Source organism: Neolamprologus brichardi, chromosome 23, assembly GCF_056152115.1.
Source record: "Neolamprologus brichardi isolate AB-2024 chromosome 23, ASM5615211v1, whole genome shotgun sequence".
NCBI classification, from domain to species: domain Eukaryota; kingdom Metazoa; phylum Chordata; class Actinopteri; order Cichliformes; family Cichlidae; genus Neolamprologus; species Neolamprologus brichardi.
In genome coordinates this window covers 25,499,513-25,523,204 of record NC_142125.1, presented here as the reverse complement: position 1 = coordinate 25,523,204, position 23,692 = coordinate 25,499,513, and the positions used below count along the sequence as shown (strand labels likewise).

The 23,692-nt window shown below is 40.4% G+C and overlaps 1 non-coding gene across 1 annotated transcript; it reads left to right on the top strand.

The window, feature by feature from the left end:
- Positions 1-1,451: 1,451 nt before the first annotated feature.
- trnar-ccu (transfer RNA arginine (anticodon CCU)) lies at positions 1,452-1,524 on the top strand. Its single transcript has one exon. It is a non-coding gene; the product is annotated as a tRNA-Arg (tRNA).
- Positions 1,525-23,692: the final 22,168 nt, after the last annotated feature.

The window sequence follows — 23,692 nt, the reverse complement described above, 5'->3', positions numbered from 1 at the left end:
ACTGTCATTTTGTGTTCATTAAAATGTGTCCAGAATGCACGATGATTCAGCTCCTGAATCATGACACACTTCTCTGACCTACATAAGTTCGCTGTAAAGGTTAAAAGTATCAATATTTACTTGGCATCAGATCAATATCAAAATTTGCAGTATCAAAGCACTAATCAATCCACCCACCTCTAATGTGCATACAGATGCAAAGATGGCTACTTACCAGCAACAAGAAGGGAACATTGGTTTGCAGTATTTCTGCAGTGTTTAAAACTGCATAAAGCAAAATGATAGACAGCATTGAGCTTGTTCAGGCTCTGGTCAGCAGCATTTACAAAGAGCAGATCACTGTGTGTCCTCGTCTGGAGACAGAAAAAGAATTTGAGTTTCTGCAGTGTTTAAAACTGATTGATTATAAATAATAATATTTCTGATCAGTAAAAAGCAGCTTGTTACTGCTGAGTGGTCATGATTCATTAAAAGGTTGTGCAGTTCTGTTTTTCAGCTTTTGGACTTTTTCTCCAGTTTAATTATTCTGTTTTTTGGTGAAATCACATTAAACAACACAGTTTGCATGTGTTTACAGCAACGTGGCGTCTAATACACACTGCTACTTGGAAAGCAATGCTTTAATGTATATGCTGTATTTTTAAAAGCTGTTGGATTATTAGGTGTGTAAAAGAAAGAAAAGCTATTAAATAAATGTAATGGAGAAAAAAGCAGTGCAATTAAAGAAGTACATAATGTTTTGGGTATCCTTATACTTACACGGTTAATTTCTCTTTATTTAGCAGATTTAAAAATTAAAAAAAAAAAATCTATTAATACGGTTTGCCGTATTATCATAGATACTTCCAACTAACCATTTTCAGAGGAAGATTTTTTTGTTTGTGAAAGCCCTTCTAGCTCAGGGGATGAATTAGTGTGTCTATACATAACAAATAATAATAACTTACCAAAGAAAATTGTATGTTAAATTGTATTTTTAGGCACTTGGTTACTAGCAGCCTGTCACAAAAATGCAAAATTTGCTCCCATAAAATTAAGCCTTATTAGTCAGGGCCCATGCACAGTAACACTGATCTCATAAGAAATGAGTTTTTCAGGTACGTACAATGTTAAATAAACTATAAAGCCAATTACATATCCAAGCATCCAAGACATAAATAGAGAAATAAAATCTAATTATGCATATACTCATCAGCCACTTCATTATGTACACCTTTCAAGTACTCGGTTGGACCTCCTTTTGCCTTCAGAACTGGTAAAAATTTAGCAAAATGCTAAATAACGTTTGATGTAATTCAACCAAGTGATTCAAATCTCAGTTTCTCTCTGGTCCACATGTGGTTTCATGAATCTCCAAAGACAAGACAAGTGAGTTTGGCAGCTAAATGGCTGTTCTGCTGCTGGTCACAATGTACCAAACGTGCTCTATTGTACCAGCTGTGAACAGAGCCGCCCCAGTGGCCTAATGGATAAGGCACTGGCCTCCTAAGCCAGGGATTGTGGGTTCGAGTCCCGTCTGGGGTGACTTCCAGCAGAGTAGCGCAGCGGAAGCGTGCTGGGCCCATAACCCAGAGGTCGATGGATCGAAACCATCCTCTGCTAAGCCTTTTAGTAGTTGTCACTGGAATGGAAATAGTTCATACTTGTCATTGCTTGTACCTCTGACACCTTTTACCCTTCAGAGTTGCTTTAATCTTTTGTGGCACAGATTCAATAAAGTGCTGGAAACATTTCAACAACATCACATAGTTCCTGCATATTTGTTGGCAACACATCCATGATGTGAATCTCCTGTTCCACCACATCCCAAAGTTGCTTTACTGGATTGAGATCTGGTGACTGCGGAGGCCGTTGGAGTACAGTGAACTCAAGACACCAGTTTGAGATGATGTGAGCTTGGTGACATGGTGCGTTATCCTGCTGAAAGCAGCTATCAGAAGATGGTGCACTGTGGTCGTAAAGGGATGGTCAGCAACAATACTCGGGTAGGCTGTGATGTTTAAATGATGCTCAGTTGGTAGTAAGCAGTCCAAAGTGTGCCAAGAAAATGTCCCTCACAGCATTACACCACCAGCATCCTGAACTATTGATACAAACCAGGATGGATCCATGCTTTCAAAGTAAAAGTTTTTCTCTTTGCATAGAAATTTGATTGGATGTTCGAGTTTCAAGCTTCAAGCTTCAGTCGAAGCGTCTCGTGTGGAAATCCTGAGGAAGGTAGTGATTGATGGGGCTTGGAGGAAATAAAAAGATCCCTCTCTCTTCTTTTATAGCGGTATTGTGGTGAACTCTAATGTGTTGTAGCCTCACATTACAATACATTTAACCACACACGGACCTTTAACAGGTAAACCTCAGAGCTGCTGATGTGTTCTTACCCCCTTGAACCCTTATGCCCTCCTTTTTTCCCTGTTGCTTTAATTTAGTAATCATTTTAACTGTGTTACATGATTTGTTTTTTGCAAGAAATTTCCTTTTTAGTAAGATTTGTGAAATCCAACTTGAGCCATAATCAAAAAAATTAAACCTTCAATTAGTTAGTTAGGATTTTAACCATTTAAAATCCTAAAAATGTTTAATTATCCGAATTACTAGACTTTTTTTAAAACAACAACAACAACAACAAAAAATAAACAGAAAAAAGAAAGAAACAACAGAGTCTTGGACATGTCAGCAACAAAACCAATTTCATTGTAATAACATTTTTTGATACTCCCTCTCGACACCTTTGTGGCCAAAATTCCTCATTCACTTCCATTGCAGTATAAATCCATGCACTCTCTAATGTTAGCATTTAATTTTACGGTAGTGATATTTGACAGTTTGAAATCTCCTCTTGCTTTTTAAAGTAAAGCAGTTTGATCCTAGAACTTAGTCCTCATTCATGATTTCATTATGTTTATAATCTATTGCTATTTCTTTTCTCTCACTAAGAGTTAGTTAGTTAGTCAGACAGCCTCCTGATTTTCCCGGGTTCAGCTGTCACTTCCCTCCCTGAGCCTGGTTCTGTTAGAAGTTTCTTCCTGTTTAAAGGGAGTTTTTCCTTCCATCTGTCACCAAGTGCTTGCTCAAAGGGGACCTTGCGATTGTTGGGGTCTGTATTGTTGTAGGTTCTTTACCTTACAATATACAGTAAAGTGCCTTGAGGCAACTGTTGTTGTGATTTGGCGCTATGTAAGCAAAACTGAATTGAATTTAAAAAGGGAGGGTTAACTGGTTACTATATATACGGTTTATGCAAGTGAACTATATAAACTGACAAAGAAGATGCAGTTGTTAGGGGGTAAACGCAGCCTTCCTAGCTTAAATGTTTTAAGTATTCACATCTGATTTCTGTCGTCCTCTTTGCTATTCTGTGATGCAGTATTTAAAGGGTGGGAAACCTGGACTAAGTGAGATGTCAGATTCGAGCGCCACATTATACGTGTAATAACAGTTTAAGGATATAATCCATCACTGCTGTCCTGCGTCACGTCAGCCCGTTGAGTAAGGAGGAGTTTGGGGGGAGAAGTTGATCCGTCTGCCTGGGTCATCGTTTGTCAACGTATTAGATGACAAATAATTGGTCATTCATCAATAACAATAGATGAAAGCTGAAATGATTTATTGCCTTTATGACAAAAAAATGGGCTGGCTGTGAAGATGGTGATGATGATGACGATGATGGAGCTCTCAGGTCAGCCAAGCAGAAAGATGAGAGGGAGAGGGGAGGAAGATGTTGGATGAAAACTAAGAGGTAAACCTGGAGGAGGAATAAATATTCTACAGCAGCATCAGCAGCACCCTTTGAGAAGTTAAAAAGCTAAATTCTCCCTCTTATCTGGTAGAGGCTGCTCTGCATTGACCAGCTATCAGGTCATGATGGATCGCTCCAGCCTGACAAGCACAGTGCATTCCTCTTATCGATCACCTCAGATCCCTGCTTGATTACCACCTCGGTGTGATACTGACAGAAGCCCTCTCTGCTCTCTGCTGCTATCAGGACTGCTGTGGACGACGTTTGGGATTAAAGCTGGATGATACACTGAAAATACTGATGTTTACACTCTCTCCAGTTTGCGATTGTGCCTCCCAGAATGATCAGTTCTTGGTCATGCACGTAAACAAACAGGATTTTAGTTTTCTATCTCATGGTTGTCGTGTTTAAGAAAGAGAGAGGACCATAAATGCAGAGCTGTAGGCGGACATTCATTTAAAGTCTTTTACTGAAGGAAAACCAAAATCCATGAAACAGCACAGGAATCCTGTGGAACACAGAGAGCTAAGGAATAGTTAACAAAGGCTAAGAGGAATAAAGAGGATAACATGATAGAAGGCTAAATGGAAATGAGGGCTATAAAAACTAATCAAGAAAATGGGACTGAGGAATTTAAAACTAAACACTAAGGCTACCAAAAGAAAACAGGAAACGCCTAAACAGGGGAACATCCCAGTGTTACCCATGTATTGTCAAGTCTCCGTCCGTGAAGTCAGGGAAAAGTGAAATAAGGAATTTAACAAACTCATTCGTAACAAAACACACAGCAAATAAAGAAATGACAGAAGTCAAAATGCTGTCGTACACGTACTGTCATTGCTCCAGGCCTTTGTAATCCTCTCCCCCCTCCTCCTCCTGTGTGCTCCTGCCTCTATCATCTTGTTCAGCGTTGGTCCTAATGTGTTATTCATCCTGTTTTATTCTGAAGGTTTGAACCTTGTTCTTTTGTGGATTCCTGTTTTCACAGTTTTCACTGTTGTTACTGATCTCAGTAACAACAGAAAGCAGCCTCAGCACAAATGTAATTTTTTTTAAAAGAAGATTTAATTAAATGCTTCATTTTCAAAAAAAATAAATACATTTTCTCGCAATTATTTCATAGTTCAGACTTTATCTTTATCTTACTTTCTTTTTCATTGATTGTACTTATTTGTATTTTTGTACCTGAGCTGAAGTGACGCAAAAATTTCCTCGTTGTGGGATCAATAAAGTCTTATCGTATCTCTTATCTTTAAGGGGTTAAAGTGAGGGTGGAGCTAAAACGGCTTGTTTCACTTGTATCACTCATGCAAATCTACTCTAGTGAAGTTCAGCACTAAAATCCAAGAACTGGAGATAGAAATGAAAATAGATGCATTTTAAATTAAAATGCAGTATTCAGGTAGGAATGAATGAGCGCTCACTTTAAAAGGTCATAAAACACATGTAAGATTGAGCATGTGCGATGTGCGAGGCACAACCTCGATGGAGCCAACTAACAAGAGACAGCTGAGACGGGGCTGCTGATTCAGTGATTCAGTTACTTCTTGGTGCTTGATGATGAAGTGAAGCTCCTGATTATTTGTGGTGTAGGTTGCTTTTATAGTCACTGATTGCTGTAGACAACAGCCTCTGTCACCAGCCAAGAATAAGTGGATTACCGTGGTTGGCAGGCCCGTCCCCACTGAAACCTCTAAAATGAGATAAACCTTTTATTTTGTCTGTTTTTCAGTGTATAGGTTTTTTTTTAAAATTCATCCCCAGAAGAAGCTCCAAAGGCTCTGTCTCAGACTGAAGACTTTCAGGTGCTTTTGTTTGAAATATCTTGAAGTCTTGGTACAATAGAGCATCCAGTTCTGCGTTGTCTCATCTTTGCTTCTAAATGTCTATGAGAGACATTTTTGTGTTAATTTGTCAGAGTATCTAATAATGTTTAGAGGATGGGAGAAAGTGCCTCTGTGCCTGTCACCGTCATGGCAGCTGCTTCATCTGCGCTGAGCACTGAGCCAGCCAATGAGTCGCAGCTATCAAAAGTCATAATCTCTGTATTTACGTGGCCGGTAGCCGAGCTGGCAGGTCTTCAGTCACAGAACAAACTGGATCCACGACCTGCCAAAGCGGCGTCCGAATCAATAGATCCAGTTACAGTAAGAGGCCGTTTATCTCATCATCTCGGAAGGAATTACTGCTCGCTCAGTGGCTCTCTCGTTGCATTCTGGGAAAGCTGACAGACACTGGGAGCTCTGTGGCGGTGGCGGAGGGTTGTTGAACGTGTAGGTAGGGGTCCAATTTTGAGGATAAATGATAGTGGATTTTTGTACAGCCACTGGAATAGGAGTTTGCCTTTCTTCTTTTATTTTTAACTGTTTTATTTTTTATTTTCTGCTCAGTTTTATATTCATTACTCTGCTTTTCACTGGATTGTCTCTTTATTTGTTGTCTTTTGTCCATTCCTGCGTTTTCTTTTTTAAATCTCCTCTTAGTTTGTGATCTCAGCCTTTTTTCTTGCCGCTTACCATCATTAAAACTTTCCACATCCCTTGTTTCTTCTGCACTTTATCCCCAAAATTTTATTTCAGTGTAATGTTTTTTAATTGATAGTTAAAAACTGCCTCATTTATGATTCCTTAGGTTGAAGTTCAAACTGAGTAATCAGAATGGAGGAGAAGGGGGATTAAACTGACTTTGAATCTGACATAGTTGTCGGTCGGAGTATTTCAAAAACAGCTGATCTACTGACGTTTTTCAATGATCCCTGGAGTTTACAGAGGTGGTGGAGCAGCAGATTAACATCATGGATGTGCAGCTGATAAACATGCAGAAACTGTGATGTTGTTATGTCAACCAAAATCTCTGACAAATGCTTCCAGCACCTTGTTGAATCTGTACCACAAGGTATTAAAGGTGTCCAGTCAGGTACGAGCAATGACACGTCCAGTGAGTGTATAAATGAACTATTCCATTCCAGTGACAACTACTAAAAGGCTTAGCAGAGGATGGTTTCCAATCCATCAACCTCTGGGTTATGGGCCCAGCACGCTTCCGCTGCACACTCTGCCAGATGGGACTCGAACCCACAATCCCTGGCTTAGGAGGCCAGGGCCTTATCTGATGCTTTCATGTGAACATGGAACAAAATCTCACCTTTTTGAAACTGTGTCACGAAGAATTATGATGCCTGATGCCATTAGCGATCGATTTGAGTGGATAAGCCCAGAGATCTTATTGTGAAAGTTCAGACTCTAGTAACTTAAATTTCATTCCTTGTTTTGTTTGCTTTTTTGATGGAAAAGGAGACAACACTGGAGCACACCTAATACGATTCAGTAGGAGCACAGAATGTAAAAGAAGCGTCACTAACTTAAGATATATAAGAGATGACATAAAATGCCTGGAAACAATTGGAAACTGGACTTTTCCCTCATATTAAAGAACACATACAAATACAAACAAAGGAAAAGAGACACATGACACTATACTTCCATACATACTCAGCAACTTAACTGTGAAAGCCTTCCACCTTTCCTCTCTCCTCTCCTCCTTCTTTCTTGCTCCCTCACTCCTTCCCTCCTCTGCCCTCGCCTTTCCTGCCCTGCGGTGTCATCTGGACTTCCTTGCAGATCACGGTCTCCTCTCTTCTGCTTCTCTGACTTCTGTAATTCTGTTCACTCTCCCCTTCCTGAGTAATTGAAGTAATTTCCCACCTTGGCTATGATGAATGTGTCCCGCGCTCCCACCGTGCCCTTCTACTTTAGTCGGCCTAATTAAAGAAAACATTCCATGATTGCCTATTTTTCCTCGAGCGTGACAACCTATTATTCTCCCCAGCACCTGATTAGAGAGTTATTATGCTTAGATTTAGATTGATTTAACCAGGCAGCCTAATAAAAGACTACTTGGGTTTTGATTTAAAGTGGGGGAATTGCAGGTTTTGGAGCCAGTCACGGTGTGTAATTGTTATTACTGGTTCATGATATGGTGGGTAGGGGAGTTCTGGAAATTGAATTAGAAAATTAGAAGGTCAGTCTGCATACAACAGGTGACATTTTGGGACATTCTTGCCACGATAGAGCTGTCAGGAGGAGGAACGTTCGGGCACAGATTTGTCCGGAGTGATAAATCACATCCATCACAGCCTGCAGAAACTGACATATTTCTATCAAAGCAAGATTAATCTCTCCATCAGCTGCACAAACGCGGCTCATAATCATCGCTGAGAATTGGATGCAAAATGGGTAAATTGACTGGTGTTTGTGTTGTGTTGCTCTGCCATGGGTTGATACTGTCTGAATAAGAGCCCTGTGGGAGGATACAGACACATAACCCAGCTGCTCGAGTTGCCGCTTTGTTGGGAGGATGATGTGAGTTAAAGATGGACCAAAGGCTTTTGTAGGTCAGTATGAAAACCTTTTGTTAGTTCAGGTAGTGCCAAAACCTGCAGTTCCTCTAGTATTCACCTTGAGGCTGGCTCCAAAAGTGAGTCCATCCTCACAGACTCTCGTGTAAAAATGCTCAGGAATAAAGATGTTTACAAGTTTACAAGGTACAAAAACAATTATGGTCTCAAGACCTATGTAGAAGCTCCTATTATATCAACCCATCGTCCACAAATGATAATATCCCAGACATGTTGTGTGGGATTTAGGTCAGGTCAGCCTCTGGGCCAGCCAATGATATCTGGCAGTGCTCATCCTGTTCCTCCCTGCACAAAGGAGAACATACTGGACCTGCTCATGGATTAAGGGTCTTCTACGGCTCCGTCCAGCTCCCCAAGAGTTGGACCAGGAGTAACCATCTGTCTCCTGGAATCTCCTCCATGCTCTTGAGACCTTCTGGCAATGACAGGCAGTCCAGTTCAGGAGGAATTGGACTACCTGTGTAAGTTCTTGCAGGGTCCAGGTATTGCCTCATGCTAGCAGTAGGGACATTGAGCCTAGATAAATGCAAAACTTGGAGGGAAACATATCAGTGGCAGTGGCTGTAAAACCAGTCATATTTTGGAGTTGTCACACTATTGCCCCTCTAGTGCACCTGGTGTTAATTTCATTAACACCAAGGCAACTGAAATGAACAACCCCCTCTGCTACTTAACTGACCAGATTAATATCCCAGATTTTCTTTTTTTTTATCTGGGATATGCATATGGCATAATTTGAGAAAATCCAAAAAACTTTCAATCCTGTGCACCCAATTCTTGTTTCTTAAAGTCATTGTACAAGAAATAATTAAAAGCCCAAAATTACCATGGCATTCATGACTGTGATGAATGGACGGAAACTTCTGAACACAACTGCATTTACAAAAAGTTTGATTGATTCTGGTAAGCTGGACGTAGCGTTGGCTTCATCTGGGGCCTTTCAAGGACTCGTGAACAACACTGAAATCTGTGTTAGTAGATGCTTCCAGAAGGATACATTTTAAAACCGTCCCTGAGAATATTTGTTTGGTACCTGCTGCAGCTCCCACGTGCTTTCGACCCGCCCCGCAAAGCTGACTGATGGCTGGCACTCTCCGTGGCCTCGCTCAGATCTAGTTAGCATAACTGCACTTACTGACGCGGCTGAGCAGCTTTTTGATAAATGACACGATTAGAGGTAAAATGAACAATTTGACTCGGGCCACGCCCCGAAAGCACAGAGGCTTTACACCCGCTGTCAGAGGGCCGAATCGAGTTCATCTTTCATGTCTGAAACCCAGCAGTGTCGCACACAGGCTGGTGTAAGCAGTCTTTGACATGTACTCACTGTTGGGCTTATTGGCAGTCACTTCTTCACTGTCACTGTGAGTAACGGCCACGTAGCGCAGCGCTGGAGATTGATATATGAAAAGATGAACTGACTGATGGCTTGACTCGGAGATACTGTAGGTGAATGAATGGATGTTTTAAACAGATTAAGCAGCATTGTGTTTGAGGTTGATAAATAGCACGAGGACAGCGCAAACAAATTAACTGATTAGTTTTTGAGACGCTTTTCTAATTGAGAACCGAAAACAAACCTCGGCTATGATAAAAGTCATTTTTGAGATTGTTTATGACATTTGAGTTCATCTGAACCAAATGAAACATGTTGGCTGCCCAGATTAGTTAAAGTTTCTACCTCAGTCTAAACAGATTAAGGGCAGGTCTGTTAGCTCGAGAAGCTGTGCAGCATTTAGCAGTACAGAATGGGATATTACACTGATGAATGATGAAGATCAAAAGAACAAAAAACAAGCGTTGCATGCAGCAGCCAAAGGGTACAGTTTGACTACTGGTTAAAATGTTGCCGTTGACAAAGCTCCAGGTATGTGATAGATCCTCACAATGTTGTGATGAGTCTCAGTCATCACATATAGACAGACGCCTGGTCAGGACCTTTGGATACCCCTAAGTACTATTTTTCCATGTGCATGGTTAATGTTGTGAATATTATATAAACTACCTGCAAAGATTAAGAGAAAACACAAGAAAGTGAGAAGAAAGCTACCAAAAGAAACAAACTGCTGTGAGAAGTGATGACGCTGCTGCACAATCCTGCAGGATTGTTAGCTCGCAGCATTTAGTGCGGCAGCCGCTGATGACTCCGATGCTAAAGAAGGCACTGTGTGAGGCCACTGACTTGTGATCAGACGGCAGTGTTTGACGGTCTGGGTTGCAAACACGTTGGTTTTTATCAGTTTAAGACGTTTCTGACAAGAGCAAACAACAGATATTAGTGCTGTAATATAATATAGTTTAAATTAACATATCGATTTTGGACGTTTTCACACCAAAAACCTTTCTTTAAAAAAATAATATCTTTGCTTAAATTTGTCATTTCTACAACAATATTAACAATAGAGTAAATAAAACTGGGAAATAAATGACTATGTAAATGTCATTAAATACATCATAAAAAAAACCATTGCATGAAAAATGGTTTGAATGTTTTTTTTCAATTTCTTAGGATTTTTTTTTTAAATTTACACATAATAAAAAATTATTTACCTTTTATTCTTTACGCCTTTCATTTAACTCACATTTCCATTTATACATTTATTCAGCCATAATTATGTATTTTCTGTGTTTTTCTTTAAACACTCCCTAAATAAATCCAACATTATAATTCATAAATTAATAACCTTATCAATATAATTAAATGGGAAACAATTGTTGGTCAAATGAATACAAAATAAAACAAACATAATGAATAAAGTGAAAACTTGTGTATATTAAATATCATATTAGTTTATTTATACTTAATTTGTGTATTTTCTATTGCTGTAGCCAAACAATTTCATTGTAAACTGATAAACATATTTCCGCTCCTTTTTAAAATGTATTTCTGCACTTTTCTGGTGCACGTTTGCAGGATGTGACCGTCTGCAGGTCCGTGATTGCATCGGCATGCCTGGTTGCCTGTTACAGTATGTATGTAGAAGGATCCTGGGCTTGTCCCCCTTGCAGTTTATTTGTTACATTGGTTATTAAAGCTGTCTGCCATCTGGCAACAGAATGAATGGGAGCAGTCGGCGGCCAGTAAATTGTGCACAGATAGATCCTCTATTTGTCCAGCCAAGCAGCAAATATAGACCTGAAGTGGCAGAGGAGGAATGGAGTGAGATATGGAGGGAAGGAGGGAGCAAGCTGAGGAGGGAGGAGGCAGAAATAAGCAGCAAAGCAGAGGCTGAGATTTTATTGATACTCATGCCTCTGTTGATTCTGCCAGCAAGTCCAAATCTGGAATGTTTCTCATCGATTACTGATCAGTCTGATTTTCTGCAGCCTGATCATAGCATGAAAACAGAGAAAGACAGACATGAATGTGACTCAGAATGCTCTAACGCCACGAGTCTGTCGCCAGTGCTCTGCAGTGTGAAGCTGCCAGAAAAGTGTGCCACTGTTTTAGTTCAGTTTAAAGGCCTACGAATTTGATTCTGGAATTCTTCCTTTCTGGACCATCTTAAATCCATTTTTAGCACTCAGGAGAAGGAACATTAGGTTGGAAAAGGAATGTTTTCATGCCTGTGCCGTTTTTGCTCTTGGTGCAGTTTCTTTGTGGAGATGTGAACACAGTAACTGCAGTCTGGTGTGTACTGAAACAACAGGACTGAGACCCTTTAGAGGAGGTGGTTTTGGTCTGCATCCAAATTAACTCCAGAGTGGTTTGTTTATGGCATAAAACAAACAAACAAAAAAAACCTTGTCCTTACCAGATCTTAAAATTAGATAAATATAGCTTGAGAAGGACAACAACATATTGTTTAACCCCTTTCAGAAGAATTGAGACTGTTGCTTTCTCTGTGACACTATTAGTCGGTCACATTGTTGTGGAGGGATTTTGGATCACTCTTCCATTGCTTCAGGTCATTGAGGTGTGCAGGCATTCATCTATGCACAGCTCTTTTAAGGTCTTACAACAGCATTTCAAACAGGACCACGACATATTACACTGATTCTTTTCTTTATCATTTTGTTTTATATTTCCTGTGCTTGTCCTGGCCCAAGCTTCAGACAGATGTCCTCACATTTGACTCTAGAATACTTTTATGGTCAACTCAGTGACTGCAAGGTACCCAGGTACTGTGGCTGTAAAGCAAGCACCTGCACCACCATGCTGACAGCTGGTATGATGTGCATTATGACCAAACATCTCCACGTTGGTTTCGTCTTTTCAAAGGACATTGTCTTCTGAATTCTTGTTGTTTGTTCAGATGCAACTTTGCAAACCTACACCGTGCTACCATGTTCTTTTTAGAGAGAAGAGACTATTTCCTGGAAAAGCATCCAAGCCACGTTCAGTCTTTTTCTAGTTGCACTGTCATGAACATGCTAAATGAGGCCTGTAGAGTCTCAGATGTAGCTCTCTGGGTTTTTGCAGTTTATCTAAACGTTAAGAGGATTGTGGCACTGTGCTAACACACACTTGAATGCTGCAAAAGCTTAAGCTTTTATAGAGGTGCTCACACCAGCTTATGATCAGTTACTCAAGTGCATTTGATTAGCAGCACCTGCTGAGGTTGAGGAGTGGGACATCGGCCACAAATTTCCAATAAGGGTTAATATAACGACAAATCCTCGATATATAATGTGTCTGGTTTTGCATTAAAAACACAGAATGTTGTCCAATGCAGTCAAATATGAAAGGGGTACAATCAAATAATAAATCTTAAAGCACAAGAAAAATTGACATTTATAGCTTGGATTTAAAGGCGGAAGATGGTGAAGGGAAGGAAAGACGAGTATAAAAAGGCAGAAGAAGAAAAAGAGGAGGAGGCATGAGAATAAATTAAATGCTACAGAGAGAGGCAGCAAAGGAATACGAATAATCAACATTGGAGTGAAAAAGCAGGGAGAGAAAGAGAAATCATATGTATGATGTTTATTAAGTCTTGGATAAATGAGACGTTCCAGCAGCCGGCTGGACGATAAAGCCAAACATTAAAAATAAAGAGATGATTTCTTTAAAGGATTTATAGCACTCTAAAGTCACTGATGATCACTCACTGAAGACTTCATTATTCCAATTAATGGGCCCCTCCGCTACTTGACCCGACCGTCAAAATTAGTGGCAAGAAACCTTTAAGTCAGATGGATGAACTGCCACAGCCTCGCCGGCTAATTGGCAGCCGCAATCAAGAGCGAATATGTATCAGGAGAAGAAGAAGAGGTTTAATATATTAGCAGAATAAGAGAAGAAGAAGAAAAATGAGGCTGCGAGGAACATGGCAGCACCAACTGTCTGGATGTCAGTGGTGGAAAAATGGTGATGGGGAGGAGAGATGGAGCAAAAGATGATTAAGAAATCAAAGCGAGCAGAGCTAATGTTTTTGAGGAGTTGATCAGACTTTTGAGCATCATAAACATTCATCTCGGAGTCGGAGTGTATAATTTTGTGAAAACTGACCAGTTTGGGTCTGATGGATATGATGCACTTTGTGTAATTATATAGGTTTTTTGTTTTTTTTAAGACTGGGTGACACTTTAATTTTGATTTCCATACAAGTACGTATGACTTTAGTCTCACTGCTATTTTCCCGCTGAGCGCTTCTCATGTTTAAGTTGTGTTTGTCTTCTCCTTATTAATCAAAGTAATCTTTGGGGCAAACAAAACCGCATTAGCAATTAGAATAAAGTTCTCCCGCTGTTCTGAAACTCAAGCCTGCCTTTGCCTTCGTGATCATCAATCCTCGTGAAGTTGTCATTTTCTAATTTGCTGCGAGAATAGGACAGAATAAAATTGGCGGCGGCGATGGCAGTTCTTTTGAAAGACCGAGGCCCTTTATGCAGTGAGATGAAATTCAGTCGCACATCTAATTAACTTGTTGACAAAAAACAAAAAACAAAGGCAGTAAGATTTCAGACACCACTAAATCATAGCAATCCGCTCCAGATGTGGTCGGAAAGAAAAGTGGGGTTTGTTTGGATCAGCAGGGTATCCTTTTAATCGTCTGGAAACATGGAAATGGGTCTTATGATGGCACAGGGCTCCTCGGTGAAATGTAAAATGACCCCCACAGGTCGTCTGTGCAAAGTTTGCTTTGCAACCTTGTTGTATACGAAATGGCATTGGGGTCTGAGAAGTAAAGGCAGTCCAGATGTACCATAGATCTCAATTCATTCCACCAAGCGGTAAGACTATGAGAAACGAGTTCATGGTCTCGGTTGCTAGTTTCAAGTCTTATTCCGTAAGACAAATTATGGCCCCATAAACCCCAAAAAATAAGGACCTAAAATCAAGGCAGGACTGAGTGCCAGACCACCTTTTGATAGACCAGACGCTACTGTATGACATCAACGTCTCACTCATTTCATTGCATTTAGATAAAAACAAACAAGACAGCCAAAAACCTTCCTGTTTATGGTGTTTATAGCCTAGTTTCAGGTTTTATTTAATACACACATGATGTTTATCCAATAAATTCTGGAACCATTTCAGTGTTTGCAACAGCTTTCAATTGTATTTGTGGTTCAGGTGAAAAGAGGTTCAGTCATTCTTTATTAGAAGAACAAATTAAACTTCACTGCTCTTATTCTGGTCTGCAGGAAATCACATTATTTTCTTGAATGGGTGAAAAATACTTGAAATATACCTGGGTGGCTTTCACAAGGCAGCGTGTGGGAAGGACTACACTGGATAATAAAGCAGAAAGTGGTTTTTGTTATAACCCAATAATTCAAAAATAATTTAAAAATGCTCCTTGTCCATTTATTACGTCAACTCCACTTTTCCACGCTGTAAAACTCAATGTTCACTTCATGTCCAGTCGTCTTTCTACCCACCTTCTCCAGCCAAGTCAGCCTCCACTATGTATAATTTAAATCACGCAACGCACCACCTTCCCACCTCGGCCTCACGCGAGTCACTCCCACCCTCCAAGCCTCCATCTTGTCTTCACCACCACCAACGTCTAGACTCCTGGGGATTCTACCTTAATTCCTATCACTGCTGGGATTTCATTCTGGGCCCTTGAAGTCTAACAGCCATGTAGCATAACAGATTTCTGTAGATCAATAAAACACCTTCAATTCCTTCTAATGATCTCTCCTTATTGAACTGCTTTTGGTAACTTAACCTAACCAAAGGATGAATGAAATGTAAAAATTGCACCACTTGGACACTGGTTTATCTCGCTGTGTAGAGCTGGTAAGCCATGTGCTATACAGCTAATGGAGAGGGCGTGCGTGACTTCTCCTGGTCTTCCTCCCAGTTTTCCTGCCTTCTCTCCACTGTACTAACATGAAAAAGCCTAAAAAGCCCAAATATAAAAAACAAAAATCCCAGACAAGCCTCTAACTTCAGTCTTTTGATGAATGCCTTCTCCATAGATACATAGCTATCTTACCAAATATAGCTTTTTCTATGTGTTTTGGCCTTTCATCCATACGTACACTGTATTTTAGGTAATTGGTAATTGGCCTTGTCTCCTCTTTGCTGATTCTAGACTCTGCGCCATCAACAAGCTTCTCTGCAGATAGTCCTGGACCAGAGTGGACAGCAAAAAAGGTTGGGTGTGTTTATGTTGCTAATGTGTAACTGTGTGTAATTTCACAAGGTAGGAAGAATATCACAAATTCTCCATCTTTCAGCTGGAGGATCTGTGGCATATAAAACAGCTCCTGCATGCATTAGTATTAATACAGAGCCTTTGGTACGTGGTTCATTTCAGCAGCAGACGCTACATTCAGGAATACAACATGAAGCACAGCACGCTGTGACAGTTAGAAGCGTGCTCTGTCTGAAGTGATGTGTAGGTGTCGGTATAGGTGGCTTCCTCAGAGCAGAGACGAACAGGACCCAGGTGAGACACGAGATAAAGAAAACACAACCCAATGGCCTCTTCGTGTCCTGCGATCGATTTTTCTCTTTTGGGGGTGAAGAGAGGAAGCACGAAAAGAGACGGGAAAAAAATGGCCCAGCACTCTCGTTCTCATGCATCAGGCAAGTCGGGCATAAAATAGTTCGTTTGGATGGGTGATCATGAACTGGCAGCAACGGGAGGAAGTTTACCAGAGCTAAATGGATGCTCAGCCTCCACTTTCTCTCTGCCTCCCACCCCGCGTTACAGCCATAATTTATTGTAATAATATACCTTAAAATGGTGGCGGGAAAAGAAGCAGGAGAGAAATGGGCCGTCCTCACGGCGTGTTTACATTGCATATATGATTGTGGGAGAGAGCAGTTTGAGCCCTGTAGGGGGGTAACTGATTGGAAAAGGTGATTCATCTGAGGTTTTTCAGTTTCACTGAGCTTTAGTAGTCATTAGAAGCATTGCTCAGATGCTCACAGGGCTGCTTGCTGTCCTTTTTCTCTGCTCAGCATGGGCTGTCTAGTATTTATTGCTCGCTCTGTTTGTAATGCTGTGGTCAGTATACCAGATCACATGCATGCATATTTATAATTCCTTCCTTAAAGCTTTATATTTTGAGTTTCATGCAGCTTGTGTCCATGCTTGCAATTAAGGTAACTGGTAAGGTCACTAAAGCGTCAAATCTCAGGAGTACAATCGACAGCTGCAATTGAGTTACCGAAACATATTTTTAGAATTTACCATCCTAGTCGTGTGATTTGGCTCAGTTTTCTTCAATTCCTCTTTTTGTGCCTCAAATTTAAACCACGCAACTGTACGTACTTGCCTTTAAATTGCGTCAGTTATGTTGTCCCTCATTTCTGTGAACCCGAGGATGTGAAAGTGACCAGAGGCGTAAGCTGGCTTGAGTAGTCACTTTCCTCTGAACGAATTTGCATCAGTTCACATCAATATACTCGAGCAATGTGCACATGATGCCACGTGAAAAACATCAATGCTGAATTTCAGGCATTTGGTTTGCCTAAAATGTGGAAGATCTCAGTTTCATGACCAGGAGGAGACACAGTTCTCAGCGGGGGTTACATCGGGAACGGCGTCTAGGGTAAAAATCTGTGCCAGATCTGTCGCGGCAAACCCACAGAAACAAGGTAGCAGCTGACAGGAGATAACAGAAGATTCTTCTTCTAGAGAAACATGCCAAGATCTTCAAAGACCAACAGACAGTGACTCATATTTTCATCTTTTTAAAGCTCGTCAGAACTCTAGCAGAAGCTGATAGTTGGTAAAATATGTAGGTTATTTTGTATTTGAGCAGCCCACCTAGTGCAGTCCTACCTCTACCGTCCCAGAACAACTGTTCAATATCTCTAAACCTCTCTGGTGAGATTTGACACCATTGCGTTACCATTTCAAACAAGAGTTTTTTCATCTTTTGCCAGTTCTGTAAATATTTTTTATTCTTTCAGCTCAGAGCAAACAGTAAGAGTGCAGTTCTTTCAGCAAACCTATATTAGCCACACTGGCCTTTGTTTTATATTTATTATTAATTTTACATTGAACTGTATCACAGATCACAGAGTTTAGTTTGCCTGTTCCAGCAGTTTGTTCATTAATAGTTCTTGCATCAAAGTAAAAAAAGTATGTGTTTTCTTACCCTGGCATGCAGCATGTTTACAGGAAGCTTAAAGGTTTAAGCTGATGAGGTCAGCCATGTTTCTGGTCTAGAGAAATAACAACAGAGACAGTTTTACTGTCACTTTAATCAAAGCTTTATACAGCATGATTAATGTGCACTTTATAGTTTATTATTTAGTCTTGGCTGATCTTGAAACAGGCACTCCTGGCAGGATTGGTGCCTTGCTCCAAGTATTGACCGGAGACAATCCATTGAAAAAAAAGGAAAAGAAAGTCCTTTCAGACAAAAGAAGGTGACTTATTTGAAAGCATTTGAGGACCTCGAACACTCCCTTCCTCCATTCGCTCTCCCATCTTGGCCCTAGAACTCGTGACAGAAGACATAGAGCTAGTTAAGATCATTTACATCCCAGCCATCAAGAGTTTGAGATGGCTCATTAGCCTCTAGTGTGTAGATAAAGCTCTAAATTGACAAGTGCAAAGTATGGGCTGCTCCTTCAATTTGGGGAGAACAGGAGGAGGGGGAGCTGTGAAGCTCAGGTGATTGATGGTCCTGCGTCCTCTTGGCTCCGCTCTGCACTCTCAGAAGTCCTGGGACTCGGCGTTGGTTGTTCCTCGGCCAGGGGGCTGCTCACATGTGCTACACCGCCATTGGACTCAACTGCTTATAGACAGAAGGCCAAATGTGCTCTAACTGTAAGGCAGCCATTACCATGGTGATTAATGAGGTTGTCAAAAAACTTGACTCCAACTCTTGTGCCTCTCCCCTCTTTTATTTTTAATTTTATTGAGACCACACCGGGTTTAAAAAAATAATAAAATAAATAAAAAACGTCTTTAAAAATGTTTCATCAAACTAATTTATTCTAATTATGCACACCGCCTACTTTTGCGCTGTGTTCCCCAACACTCAGCTGCCCCCCATCCCGCTCCCCTTAAACCTTTCGGTGCAGATTAACGTAACAAAAAGTCTATTAATTAATATTTTGTGGCTTTTAATTCCTGGCAAGGATGCCGTCTTGATGCAGCTGCCTGTCGAGGCCCGTCACTCCTGAACCCGTGCCAAGGAAGTGCAGATGTAATTCTGTTATCTCTTGCTTAGTTGTTTACACAAATTAATTCGAACAATTAGCCCTCTACCGGCCTTTCATGAATCATGCAAGAGGAGCTGCCAAAAAATTAATACAGAGAGATTTCCATTTCCAAATGAGGGAGCTCCAATTTTGGGCGAATAAAATGTTATACCTGCTAAAGGCTCGGGAAAAAAATTAATTGTCCTCAGTGGAAGCGAAACATCTGGCGGCTTAAATCATTGGATTTAAATTGAATGTTGAAGTCGAGGCTGATGAAAAAATGCTTGCGATGACAGTTTGAGAGGTTTCATCAGGTAGCAAAAGTGAATAAATACTGACAAAATAATCAGAGTCCGGCAGCGGTGAATCCCAGAGTTTCCATTACACTAAATAAAATAGGCAGGTGGCAACCGTAAAAAGACTTTCACCGGAGAGTTTTACTGCTGCACAATTACCTTAATCAAGGACTCTCCCACCTTTACAAAAAGGGGAAAACACTCTATTAGTTTATGGGAATTAAAGTTATGTGAGCAAAGCCCTTTATCACCTTAAATAATATGGGGCTAACGGGGAAAGCAAGAGGAACCAACTCATTCAGGTACAATTTGTACAACTTTTTTGTACTCGTTCTGAAGCAAATATTTACAAGTGCTAGCTTTATCGAATAATTTGAAATGTATTTTATTGAGTATGGGACACTTTTTAGTCCACCCTCAAAAATAAATGAGTTCCTCCTTAACCAGGTGCCACAAGAAATGAGTGGTTTGTTTTAAGGCCATGAAAACTCCCATCTAGGCAGTGAGCTTGCATACAGACAGTATATTCTTCAATGAAAGTGTCTGAGCTTCCCTCACTTTCAGCATAAAGTTTCCTTCTCTGATCATGCATGAAGGGTTTTTACAGATTTACCCTCCTGAAGTCACAGTTTTTGCACTCTGCTCAGGTTTGGAGTGTCCCTGCACTGCAACTTGTGTGAGAGAGTAAAAAACTAAAACAAAGTCAAGTGAGCAGAAGGAAACTTGTGAGACTCCATCAGTTGGGTTGTGTTCGCACAAGGTATTTGTAAGTTCTTTGTACCAAGATGGACGTAGCATGGAAAGAAATACAAAGGGAGTTACAGTCTTCTGTGGGTATCATCATCATCATGAAGTTTACGTGCATCAAACTTCATGTCCTGCACAAGCTGTTAGATCCAAATTCCAGAGTGTAGACAGTAAAGAACTTTAAGAGTGCTGAAATCTCAGCTTGCAACCAAAACAATAGTTAAAGATTAACGTGCAGGAAAAGGAGCTCAATATAGCTGCATGACAAATAAATCCATATTAGTCATTTTAAGAGTAACTAAAAATGTTGATTTTCCATTTTCAGTGCTTTTCCAAAGCTAGTAGATCTACTGAAAGACATAAGTAATACAAAGATATATGCAATAAGAATACCCAAGAAAAGGGCAAAAAATAGAAAGCAAAAAGAAATAAAAATATATCTGCCATGGATGAAAAATCTGCTCAGTCACAGGAGAAGAACGAACTCGCGGTGACTTAGATCCAGCTTTTGTTTTGGAGCTTTCCTCTCTCAAAGCCAGCAGGGGGCGGTTTCCATCCACTTGTGATCTGCAGTCTGTTCCACAGTCACATCCTCTGCCGGCTGCAGCAGAAACAGGCCGGTCTTGGAGACGAGGGCCCGGTGTCTGTGTCATTAATGGTTGCCTTTCAAGCTGTCAGCCTTAACGAGCTGATTGCAAACGGAAATTGACGTTTGAAATGTAAGTGAATAAGCAGATCCTGGGTTTCGGTGGAGGGCGGGCAAGACGACACCCTGGCATCCTCCATCTTTAAACTGCAGGCTAACTGCATTTTTTTAAAAAGAGGCCATTAGGCAACAATAAGTGGAATCCATATGATCTGCTCAATAATGACATGTAATTTTGTGACAGTTATGTGTTGTTACGCAAATGTATGGGGCAAGGCTTCTCCCCTGTAAGTGCCCGCTAACTCAATTGTGCTTGTGTATTTCTTCAGCTCCATGTTTAATGTCCATTAAGAGTTGAGAGGAACATAATGGTGTCCTGTAGCACTGCACGAGCCACTGTTCCCCCCCTCCGTCTCTTAAAAGGACAGTTTCCTGAAAAAAACAACCCCTCATAGTCGTTAATTGTGTCATCAATTACACAACATGTGCTTAACTTTCATGGGTTTATTAAATTATTAATTAAGTGCTCACAAGCTAATTGTTTAGGGTAGGACGGACAACTGCGTGACCCGCATTGCTTACTGGAGGAGATGAGTTTAATTATCTAGCTTGTATTTCAAGTAAATGTTTGTTTGTGTATTTTTACAGACGCAAATCCATGTGGATATCTTTGATTGGTGCTGCAAAGAGGAAATAAATTCCAGTGATATAAATCTAATTGCCATAAAAGGGTTTTTGGGTGAATGTTTGTTCAACGTTGGCTTAGAAAACAAATTCAAGTCAGTGAAACCTCAGCAAGAGAAAGTGCTAAGGGATCACAAGCTGTTTATTTCCCAGGTCCATTTTAATACTTTACACTAAATGACGAGGACTCGAAGGAGCTTGGGGACTAGCTATTTATGGTTATCCCACCAGAAGCAGTACCAGTGTCATCAAATGGAGGGAAGTTTTGGTGAGCCCGAGTTTGGGTGGCTACCAGCAATAAGTAGGCATATAAAGTAGGCGTTTGCCTTGTATTTTGTAAGGATCAGATGACTGTTATGAGAAAGCATGACAATCCGTAGGGTGATAAAAACCTGTCACATGCTGCTGCAGAATATTTGTCTGGTGAAGGTTTCGAGTGCATCACGAATACAGTCGTTTTATTCCTTTTTCAGTATTTGTGGCCCCTTTGGGAATTCAGCCTGTGTTAGTTCTTGCCTCTGCTCAAAAAGATCCACGGGGAATACAGCTACTGGGCTTAGAATAATAGAGTGAACATGATATCAACCCTTTTTATTGAATATCAGATATCAAGCTGGTTTTATCTACCGCTCATCTGATGTAAGGTGATCTCCAAATACAGATGCAAAAACAGATGACACATAAGTTATTAATTTAACTGTGAAATAAAAAGGGCAGATAATTTCTTCTTAAGGTCAGTCGTGTATTGTTTTACTTTAAAAAACGATTTCATGGAAGGAGACATCACATTAGTACCAGCTTCTGACTATTATGCCAGGATATATGAAGGTGGTTTTGTGGTGTTAAGATCCACCAGTTTGCTGGTGACCTGCTGGGGTTGGGTTCACTCAGCATGTGGCTATTTTACCACAAGTCTCAAATCTTGATGCAACCAATTCAGTTTTGTTCATATATCACCAGTACTGTAAGGTAACGAGTAATAACTGCACACCTGGAAAACATTACAAGACCCACTGTTTTCTGAGATGCTTTGACCCAGCTGGCTAGCCACCACAGTTCACCGTTTGTCAAAGTCACTCAGGTCCAGAGATGGGCAGTAACCTGATTACTTTTTTCATGTAACGAGTAAAGTAAGGGATTACTATTGCAAAAACGGTAATTAGATTACCGTTACTTTCCTGTAGGAACGCTGCGTTACTGCGTTACTAAAACCGTGATTTTTTGCGAGAATGTCTCATGACAGTGACGTAAGCGAGTGCGACGTTCGTGACAACAGCTGTGTGCAGATCAACAATGGATCATATATCGAGTGCGGGAGAGAGTATGAGCGTGCAGCGTTTAAAGCGTGGAAGTACTGACCTTACTTTGAGTTTGATTCCATAAAAAGTGACAAAAACATTAGTGTCCGCTGTGCGTGGGAAGAAAACTTCTTTTTAAAGCGAAAAAACCCCTAAACTTCCAAGCTACCACCGAGTGCGCAACAACATAATGGGAAATTCACAGAGAAGCTGCCGTATCCTTCCACTGACCGCTGCAGCACACCTGCACCAGGGTAAACCTCCGCCTGCCAGACTCCTGCTTTACAGGTGAAAATAGAGCAACAGGACCGCTAGTCTTTGACTTTATTTATTTTCTGCTGTGTTTTACTTGCATCTATTTGAAAGAGTGAGTGTAGCACAAAAAAATATTTTATTTATGTGCTGGAATGTGCAGAAAATAAGTTTAAATGTTAAACAAATTTCTTCCAGTCAGAGAATGTTGCATATAATTAAATTTTTGCTTGATGCATAAAGTTAAAAGATTAAAACTAACAAAACAAGTTTTAAAAAGAGACTTTTCCATCTGATTACATTTTGTATGATGGATTATGCAGAAAAAGTAGAATTGGGCTGAAAGATCTATCGCTTTATCACCTATTCAGGGTGTAAATCGTGTTTTTAAAAAGTAACTAAGTAACTAAGTAATTAATTACTTTTGAAAATAAGTAATCGGTAAAGTAACGGGATTACTTTTTGGGGGAAGTAATCGGTAATTAGTTACTGATTACTTTTTTCAAGTAACTTGACCAACACTGCTCAGGTCAGGCCATAATATCAAGTTCAACAAGCCATTGTTCATGTGGTGTGATTGGTGGCAATCGGTGTTCTTTACGTCATCTTCAGTGCTTCCAACGTTGTGGACGATTGGTAAAAATTAGTTATGATTATTGCTGGTTTCAGTGAAAGCTTGTAGCGGTGCTTAAAATTCAGATTCAGAAATAATACCAAACTTTTGTTCATCCATATTATCCCAGATCAGTCACATCAGGAAAGAAAGCAGTTTTTGTACTCTGACTTCAAGACTTTTATGAAATAAAGTAGTCACAATCCACCCTAACAAGCAGAGGTAATACAAAATATTCATAAGACATAACTAAGTTGTACTGAGAAAAATAAATTTTAAAATAAAGCTGCTTTTGTCATTTTTCAGGTCTCAGATTGAGCTGATAACAAAGCCATCGTATCCATGAAAGTCAATCCAGACAAACGGTCTTTGCAGGTAAGGTACATCGCAGGCATGCATGTGTCTCTGTAGTAACACCGAGCTGCACACGGCCTCACCATCG